General features: G+C 44.8%; 4 non-coding genes across 4 annotated transcripts; all 4 read right to left on the bottom strand.

Moving 5' to 3' along the window:
- Positions 1–225: 225 nt before the first annotated feature.
- On the bottom strand, positions 226–298 carry trnav-cac (transfer RNA valine (anticodon CAC)). Its single transcript has one exon. It is a non-coding gene; the product is annotated as a tRNA-Val (tRNA).
- Positions 299–2,317: 2,019 nt separating this feature from the next.
- Positions 2,318–2,390, bottom strand: trnav-cac (transfer RNA valine (anticodon CAC)). The gene has a single exon. It is a non-coding gene; the product is annotated as a tRNA-Val (tRNA).
- Positions 2,391–4,408: 2,018 nt separating this feature from the next.
- Positions 4,409–4,481, bottom strand: trnav-cac (transfer RNA valine (anticodon CAC)). The gene has a single exon. It is a non-coding gene; the product is annotated as a tRNA-Val (tRNA).
- A 2,004-nt stretch (positions 4,482–6,485) lies between these two features.
- Positions 6,486–6,558, bottom strand: trnav-cac (transfer RNA valine (anticodon CAC)). Its single transcript has one exon. It is a non-coding gene; the product is annotated as a tRNA-Val (tRNA).
- Between the last annotated feature and the right edge of the window lie 3,670 nt (positions 6,559–10,228).

Raw genomic sequence — 10,228 nt, forward strand, 5'->3', positions numbered from 1 at the left:
TAATAATATCATGACATCCAGGCAGCAATCAATCTTCAACATTCAGCAGAACAGAACTAAGATTGATTAGTTCGCTGGGTAGCATCGCGCCCACTTCTCAACATTGAAATCAATTTCCTCCCAACGTTATGTCCCGCCTATCTGTACAGTTTCACTCGGAAATACGTCACGATATGGAAATCAGATACTCTCGAAATACCATTTCAGCTGGACTTTAAAATCACATGTTTCCGCCCGGTTTCGAACCGGGGACCTTTCGCGTGTGAGGCGAACGTGATAACCACTACACTACGGAAACCTCTGTGGACGGTACCACGCTGAACGGGTACATAATATTGATCACCTTAACGACGTGTATTATTTATTAAATGATTAGTCACAAACCGGAGTGAGAAGGATATAACCTTGAATCAGGGAAACAAAATCATATGGATTAATACGATATATACAAAAATGTGATTAGGAGGATGCCAAGCAGTTTCCAGGTGGCAGCCACCGTCACCATGGAGACGTGGAAGGAGGACAGACTACATGTGCACATGGGGGAAACACACTACACCATTCACATACACAGAAGAAGAGAACGGAGAAGACATCATCCAGAGACAGAAAAGACACGTGAGAGAAGAGAACAGCGGCAATAGTAATTAATCTATACTTTAATTATATGAATATCGTCGGCAGACCAGCTAAATTCATTGAGACAGAATCAGACCGTCATACAGTACAGGACGTCAAGTACTCAATTCAAAGGCAAATAATTGTAGGCTAAGGCAAAAAGATGAGTTTTAAGTTTGGATGTGAAGGACTCAACAGACTCTGATGGTTTGACGGCAGCAGGCAGGTTATTGCACACAAGAAAGGGGCCCGATAGGAAAAGGCCCTGCCACCAGCTGACTACTTTTAACTTTGGGTACACACAGGAGCCCTGTATTTAGAGAGTGAAGAGCTCGAGATGGAATGTACGGTTTAAGGAGATCAGACAGGTGAGATGGGGCAAGCCCATTTAGGATTTTATAAGTCAGCAGAAGCACCTTGTATTGTGATCTAACATGAAGACAATGAAGGGAGGCAAGAATTGGTGTAATATGGTCAAGTTTTCTAGTTTTAGTTAGGACTCTAGTAGCAGCATTCTGAACCACCTGAAGTCTTTTAGTACTCGCACGTGGCAGTCCTTGGGGTGGACTGATTTCTGGGGTTGAACGCACCTGAGACACGGTGTTTGGAAATGCGCGTCCCAACTGTTCCAACACCGCAGGAAAGTAAGAACAGAGATAAGGGGTGGGGACACCTGCAGCCAGCTGAGACTGAAGAAGTCACTTGGGTGAGTGATGAAACCTTTCTTCCAAGAAATGTCCAGATGAACTGGTTCATCCTTCTGTGATGTCCTTACCTGGATTATTGAGCATGCATCAATACACTTTATGCTGATGTGGGGGGGAGGGGCACCGTGCCAGGCTACGTGATGCCGCTACTGTTCGTCTTGGTGCCTGTAACATCACCTCTGATGATGTATAAGGCTGGTATGATAAGGCTGGTATGATTAAACCGTGATGCATTCAGGCAAGTATATTTGTAATATTTTGGTTAATGTGTGCGTTTCAGAATTAAGCAAGCACGCACAATTTTATTCATATAGCACTTTTAAAAACATACAGTTACAAAGTGCTTTACACTCAATACACAAAATACAAATAATTGCATAAAATAAATTGAATGAATATAAAACATGGCATAGGGAGTGCAAGTCGGCTTTCAAAAGCTAGGGTAATGCTGCCCTCTGTTGGTTTAAATATGCATACCATGGATTTAATGGACACACCAGCTCAGCATATTCGTTTTCTATTCCCGTAGACATATCCATGTCAATGGGGATCCAGTGCACAACCAATTAGACTGAACAAACACAGGGAATTAAAGTGGAGAAGACACGAAAGATTTCTTTTTAACTCTCTTATATCACAGCCCAGGTCATATTGAGCACGTACCTATCTAACAATATATGCAATAAATAAATACATTTTTTGTATGTTTATATCGAAATCCAAAACAATATACAACGTAGCCTTGAACCAACCAATTTCAACTAATAATGTCATGACATCCATCCATCAATCAATCTTCAACTCTCAGCAGAACAGAACTGAGAGTGATTAGTTCGCTGGCTAGCAACACGCCCACCTGTCAACATTCAAATCAGATTTCTGCCAACGTCCCGCCTGTCTATACAGTGTCACTCGGAAATACGTCACGACACGGAAATCAGATACTCTCGAAATGCCGTTTCAGCTGGACTTCCAAAATGTGTTATAACCGATGTTTCCGCCCGGTTTCGAACCGGGGACCTTTCGCGTGTGAGGCGAACGTGATAACCACTACACTACGGAAACCTCTGTGGACGGCACCACGCTGAACGGTTCCATCATATTGATCACCTTGACGACGTGTATTGTATATTAAATGATTAGTCACACAGCGGAGTGAGAAGGATATAACCTTGAATCAGGAAAACAAAATCATATGGATTAATACGATATATAAAAAAATGTGATTAGGAGGATGCCAAGCAGTTTCCAGGTGGCGGCCACCGTCACCATGGAGACGTGGAAGGAGGACAGACTACATGTGCACATGGGGGAAACTCACATTACACCATTCACATACACAGAAGAGAAGGGAGAAGACATCATCCAGAGACAGAAAAGACATGAGAGAAGAGAACAGTGGCAATAGTAAATAATCTATACTTTAATTATATTAATCTCATCGGCAGACCAGCTAAATTCCTTGAGACAGAATCTGACCGCCATATAGTACAGGTCGTCAAGTAGTCAATTCAAAGGCAAATAGTTGTAGGCTAAGGCAAAAAGATGAGTTTTAAGTTTGGATGTGAAGGACTCAACATACTCTGATTGTCTGACGGCAGCAGGCAGGTTATTCCCGCAGTCGCCCGTGGTGCAGGCGTCCCGGCTGCAGCAGATCCCGGCAGCCCCCCGAATTCGCTACAATATTCAAGTACCTGGTTAACTGTATATGCCAAAAAATACAAAGAAAAAAACCCAATTTCTTTCTATTTTTACATCAAAATAAAATAATAAAAAAAACATATTGTAGTGAATTCCCAGGGCAGCCGGGAACTGCTGCATTCGGGACCCGAATCCGGGTCGAATACTTCAGTCGACTAGTTAACGTAGTCGCCCGTGGTCCGGAAGATCCGTGTTCGCGTCCCAGTTGCGGCAGTTCCCTGCTGCTCCCCGAATTCGCTACATTGGTGTCAGAAGTGGGATGGTGAGACCGTTAGCCCTTCAGAAGCGCGTGCGCCCAGAGGGATGAGGAGGTTGATATGCTGAAGCTCGGGGACGCGCTCCCCTAAGTAGGGAGGGGGGAGGTAGTGTAACGACCACGGATGACTCGCTAGCTCTTGTAACAAGTCGGGCCCTTTAGTCGACTGGCTAGCGCAGGCGACCCGGGTTCGCGTCCCGGCTGCGGTGGTTCAAGTATGCCCCCCCCTCCCTGAATTCGCTGCAATATTGTAATGATCATGGATGAATATCAGTTTTATTTGTGTAGCCCAATATCACAAATTACAAATTTGCCTCAGTGGGCTTAACAGCAACACAACATCTTGTCCTTAGACCCTCTCATCCGATAAGGAACAACTCCCTAAAAACCCCTTTAAAAGGGAGAAAAAACAGGAAGAAACCTCAGGGAGAGCAACAGAGGAGGGATCTCTCTCCCAAGACGGACAGCGTGCAATGGATGTTATGTTCACGCAATTTACGAAATACAACATTGAAGGAGGATAACGGAATTATAATGGACATAAAATTTATGAAGAGCATGATGCACAGGATGCCAACCAGTGTCCAGCAGTCCAGGACCCAGGCCACGCGACCAGCATCATCATGTAATAAAAGAAAAACTTATGTGAGGAGTGGAAGGGCAGGCAGCATCGGTAGCCCTTGGCTAACGGGTCGGCCCCATTCTTGGAGCGGTTATAGCGATGTCTCCAGCGTTTCCGGCCATACGGGTTCGCGTCCCGGCTGTGGCAGTTCTTGTGGATGCCCCGCGAATTCGCAACAATATGATTTGTTGCTATGTAGCCTTGAACCAAACAATTTCTTTGTATTTCTATATCAAATTTCAAAACAATATATATAGCCTTGAACCAAGCATTTTCAACTAATAATATCATGACATCCAGGCATCAATCAATCTTCAACATTCAGCAGAACAGAACTAAGATTGATTAGTTCGCTGGGTAGCATCGCGCCCACTTCTCAACATTGAAATCAAATTCCTCCCAACGTTATGTCCCGCCTATCTGTACAGTTTCACTCGGAAATACGTCACGATATGGAAATCAGATACTCTCGAAATACCATTTCAGCTGGACTTTAAAAACACATGTTTCCGCCCGGTTTCGAACCGGGGACCTTTCGCGTGTGAGGCGAACGTGATAACCACTACACTACGGAAACCTCTGTGGACGGTACCACGCTGAACGGGTACATAATATTGATCACCTTAACGACGTGTATTATTTATTAAATGATTAGTCACAAACCGGAGTGAGAAGGATATAACCTTGAATCAGGGAAACAAAATCATATGGATTAATACGATATATACAAAAATGTGAATAGGAGGATGCCAAGCAGTTTCCAGGTGGCAGCCACCGTCACCATGGAGACCTGGAAGGAGGACAGACTACATGTGCACATGGGGGAAACACACTACACCATTCACATACACAGAAGAAGAGAACGGAGAAGACATCATCCAGAGACAGAAAAGACACGTGAGAGAAGAGAACAGCGGCAATAGTAATTAATCTATACTTTAATTATATGAATATCGTCGGCAGACCAGCTAAATTCATTGAGACAGAATCAGACCGTCATACAGTACAGGACGTCAAGTACTCAATTCAAAGGCAAATAATTGTAGGCTAAGGCAAAAAGATGAGTTTTAAGTTTGGATGTGAAGGACTCAACAGACTCTGATGGTTTGACGGCAGCAGGCAGGTTATTGCACACAAGAAAGGGGCCCGATAGGAAAAGGCCCTGCCACCAGCTGACTACTTTTAACTTTGGGTACACACAGGAGCCCTGTATTTAGAGAGTGAAGAGCTCGAGATGGAATGTACGGTTTAAGGAGATCAGACAGGTGAGATGGGGCAAGCCCATTTAGGATTTTATAAGTCAGCAGAAGCACCTTGTATTGTGATCTAACATGAAGACAATGAAGGGAGGCAAGAATTGGTGTAATATGGTCAAGTTTTCTAGTTTTAGTTAGGACTCTAGTAGCAGCATTCTGAACCACCTGAAGTCTTTTAGTACTCGCACGTGGCAGTCCTTGGGGTGGACCGATTTCTGGGGTTGAACGCACCTGAGACACGGTGTTTGGAAATGCGCGTCCCAACTGTTCCAACACCGCAGGAAAGTAAGAACAGAGATAAGGGGTGGGGACACCTGCAGCCAGCTGAGACTGAAGAAGTCACTTGGGTGAGTGATGAAACCTTTCTTCCAAGAAATGTCCAGATGAACTGGTTCATCCTTCTGTGATGTCCTTACCTGGATTATTGAGCATGCATCAATACACTTTATGCTGATGTGGGGGGGAGGGGCACCGTGCCAGGCTACGTGATGCCGCTACTGTTCGTCTTGGTGCCTGTAACATCACCTCTGATGATGTATAAGGCTGGTATGATTAAACCGTGATGCATTCAGGCAAGTATATTTGTAATATTTTGGTTAATGTGTGCGTTTCAGAATTAAGCAAGCACGCACAATTTTATTCATATAGCACTTTTAAAAACATACAGTTACAAAGTGCTTTACACTCAATACACAAAATACAAATAATTGCATAAAATAAATTGAATGAATATAAAACATGGCATAGGGAGTGCAAGTCGGCTTTCAAAAGCTAGGGTAATGCTGCCCTCTGTTGGTTTAAATATGCATACCATGGATTTAATGGACACACCAGCTCAGCATATTCGTTTTCTATTCCCGTAGACATATCCATGTCAATGGGGATCCAGTGCACAACCAATTAGACTGAACAAACACAGGGAATTAAAGTGGAGAAGACACGAAAGATTTCTTTTTAACTCTCTTATATCACAGCCCAGGTCATATTGAGCACGTACCTATCTAACAATATATGCAATAAATAAATACATTTTTGTATGTTTATATCGAAATCCAAAACAATATACAACGTAGCCTTGAACCAACCAATTTCAACTAATAATGTCATGACATCCATCCATCAATCAATCTTCAACTCTCAGCAGAACAGAACTGAGAGTGATCAGTTCGCTGGCTAGCAACACGCCCACCTGTCAACATTCAAATCAGATTTCTGCCAACGTCCCGCCTGTCTATACAGTGTCACTCGGAAATACGTCACGACACGGAAATCAGATACTCTCGAAATGCCGTTTCAGCTGGTCTTCCAAAATGTGTTGTAACCAATGTTTCCGCCCGGTTTCGAACCGGGGACCTTTCGCGTGTGAGGCGAACGTGATAACCACTACACTACGGAAACCGCTGCGGACGTGATAACGCTGAGTAGTTAGATCATAGTGATCACGTGTTTTGTTTAAGTCAACAGCCAAGTGTCTCCCCCCCCCACTACTGCCTTGACTTGTTTGTCGCGCTGTTCATTCATGTCAAAATCCATCTGTCCAGTTTCAAGACGTCTTTCCAACTTCTGTGCAAATTTGTTCCCAATCCAAGACTGTGATTCTTTTTGGCAGGTATGTCATCACCTGTTGACGTTAATCCGTCGCAGTCCTGACATCATATATTCTTTTCTTGAACTACTGGACACGCTGGGTTGCCCGCAGAATGCCACTGTGGCTATTCTGTCCCCAGGTTTTGGAATGTATTTTGCCAAGTCGCTGTCTGACATTAATGGGATCACAGACGTGTCAATCTACAAAAGGAAAACAAATGAAAAGGGGGGAAAATATTAAATGACAACTGTGTTGAAGGTGCACAGTAGTCAAACCAGAATATGTGAGGGGAGTGGGGGGAGTTTGAATTGAGCATGGAATAGGTTTTCAAACAGTTGGAGCATCAGCCTATCCAGTGGTGGAAATGGCCAGGTTTTCAGGTTCAGGATTCACTTTCTTGTTATTTCATCTATGTACTTGCGTAAATAAAAGAAACGAAATTGTGTTTCTCCCAGCCCACAGCAGTGCAACGGAACAGATCAGGAATCGACTACTAATACTACTAATACTACTACTTTCGGCTGCTCCCGTTAGGGGTCGCCACAGCGACCTGCATGTCTTCCCTCACCACATCCATAAACATCATCTTTGGCCTTCCTCTTTTCCTCTTCCCTGGCAGCTCCATATTCAGTAACCTTCCCCCAATATACCCAGCATCTGTCCTCCACACATGTCCAAGCCATCTCAATCTTGCCTCTCTTGTTCTGAGAACAGATCAGGAATCAGGAACATTTATTTGTCATTTCATTCCATGCACCTGTGCACATGAAATTAAACGAAATATCGTTTCCCCCAGCCCACAGCAGTGCAACACAAAGACAAAAACACATCCAAACTAAAAGAACACATATATCCAAACTACAAAAACACATATACCCAACATATATACACTCACTGGCCACTTTATTAGGTACACCTTGCTAGTACCGGGTTGGACCCCCTTTTGCCTTCAGAACTGCCTTAATCCTTCGTGGCATAGATTCAACAAGGTACTGGAAACATTCCTCAGAGAGTTTGGTCCATATTGACATGAAAGCATCACGCAGTTGCTGCAGATTTGTCGGCTGCATATCCATGATGCGAATCTCCCGGTCCACCACATCCCAAAGGTGCTCTATTGGATTGAGATCTGGTGACTGTGGAGGCCATTTGAGTAGAGTGAACTCCTTGTCATATTCAAGAAACCAGCCTGAGATGATTCGAGCTTTATGACATGGCGCGTTATCCTGCTGGAAGTAGCCATCAGAAGATGGGAACACTGTGGTCATAAAGGGATGGACATGGTCAGCAACAATACTCAGGTAGGCTGTGGCGTTGACACGATGCTCAATTGGTACTAAGGGGCCCAAAGTGTGCCAAGAAAATATCCCCCACACCATTACACCACCAGCCTGAACCCTTGATACAAGGCAGGATGGATCCATGCTTTCATGTTGTTGACGCCACATTCTGACCCTACCATCCGAATGTCGCAGCAGAAATCGAGACTCATCAGACCAGGCAACGTTTTTCCAATCTTCTATTGTCCAATTTTGGTGAGCCTGTGTGAATTGTAGCTAACACCTGACTTACACGTCTTTGGACTGTGGGAGGAAACCCATGCAGACACGGGGAGAACATGCAAACTCCACACAGCAGACTACCCTGGGGCTCGAACCCAGGACCTTCTTGCTGTGAGGAGACCGCGCAAACCACAGCGCCGCCACTCGCCCCGAATTCGTTACAATATTTTAACAAACACGGATACGTAGACACGTTAGTCGACTGGTTAACGTTGTCACTTGCGGTGAAGAAAACATGGGTTCGCGTCCCGGCTGTGGCGGTGCTCCTGGACTGCTGCCCCCCCTTGAATTTGCTACAATATATGCAATGATTGATGGTGTTACATGAATTCGTGGCCTCAGCCCACTGAAACTGAATATTCTTCTAAGTTTCTGCCTTCTTCTGATCATAAATCAACACGACCACTTGATACTAAAATGTTTTAGAATCAAATGGTCGTGTTTCATCTGCTTTTCTACACTAACGCAGATTAAACGGTTTATGGGGCTAGCAGTTAGCTTAGCCTACCCCACTTCCGCGTCCTGTCAGACCGCCCTCGGTGTTACCTCCTTGGGCGCAGTTCCGGGCAAGACCGTGGTCCCCGGGCCCACAGGACGAAGCAGGCCAAGCTCTCCCGGCAGCCGATCCAGCGCCAGCTCTTCAAGCCATCAACGAAGACAAAAATGTAGACGCAGACGTGGACAAAGACACGGCATGGACCCATATAATCCCCTCAGATGACTCTGAAGGTTCAGGCACTCTACCCTGGCCTTCAAGTTTAGAGAGAAATAAAAAAACAGTTCTGTGATGTGTTCTACTTACAAGGGGGAGATGTGGTATAATCTGTATACCCCCCCTCCTCCACCAGATTCAGTAATGGTTTAGCCCATACAGTGAATTCTGGGGCGAGGCTCTTTGATTACCTATCTGCTTGGGGTGAGTTACGTTCATACTCAATCATTAATAAGGATTACTTACCTGTTGAAAATATAACGTTGTCCAGCGGTTACATTAGCCACGCACACGTAATTAAACAGATAACACGACAGGATCGGAAGAAGGGTTTTTTTCGGTTTAGCATAAATTCGTTTTTTCTCGACGTCGTTAGCGTGGTTGGCGCCGATATTAGCTTGCTAACGAGCACGAGCAGCTCAAGAGACAGAACGAGCTTCCGGAGAAGCAGCCGCCGGGGGGGGGGGGGCAGCCCACCGGGCCGAGTTCGATGCCATTCAAGCCGCATGAGTGGGAGAAATGGATCAGGCGGTTCGCGCGTTTCCATCAGGCCAGCAATCTCTACGCTTCTTGTCAAGACAGTCAGGTAAATATGCTGATGTATTGCATGGGCGATGGGATGGAGGGCATTCTAAAAGGACCGAACTTAAGTCTGAATCAACAAAGGCAGTACGACGCAGTAAAAGATGGATTCCAAGCATTATTTGTTGTAAAGAGGAACGTAATATACGAAAGAGCACATTTGTAATATGAGAAGGCAAGGGGAAGGCGAATCAGTGGACTATTTTGTGACAGCGCTATATTCACTGACAGAAAGTTGCGAATACGCGAGGAACTGAGTGGATAAGCTAGTTGTAGGACTTTCCGATATGCGTTTGTCCGAGCGCATGCAGCTAGACAAAGATCTCACGCCATGCGTGAGACCATGTTATAAGCAAAAACAGCCGCACCAGAATAAGCAGAGAGCAAAGAGCAGCCACGTGCTTAAGGAGAAATAGTCAAAATGCTGCAAATGTGGTAAAAGCCCTTCTTATCCAACAGCTTACTGTCCAGCAAATGCAGTAACATGCCATGCCTGTGGAAAGGAAGGACATTATCATGAAGTGTTTATCGTCCAAAAAACAAAACATGAATGAGGTTCAACAGTATGATGCTAGCGTATTTCTAGGCACAGTTGAAGCCAGTGGAGAGCCATGGATGGTTGAT

The sequence above is a fragment of the Lampris incognitus genome, chromosome 8 (assembly GCF_029633865.1).
Source record: "Lampris incognitus isolate fLamInc1 chromosome 8, fLamInc1.hap2, whole genome shotgun sequence".
NCBI classification, from domain to species: Eukaryota; Metazoa; Chordata; class Actinopteri; order Lampriformes; family Lampridae; genus Lampris; species Lampris incognitus.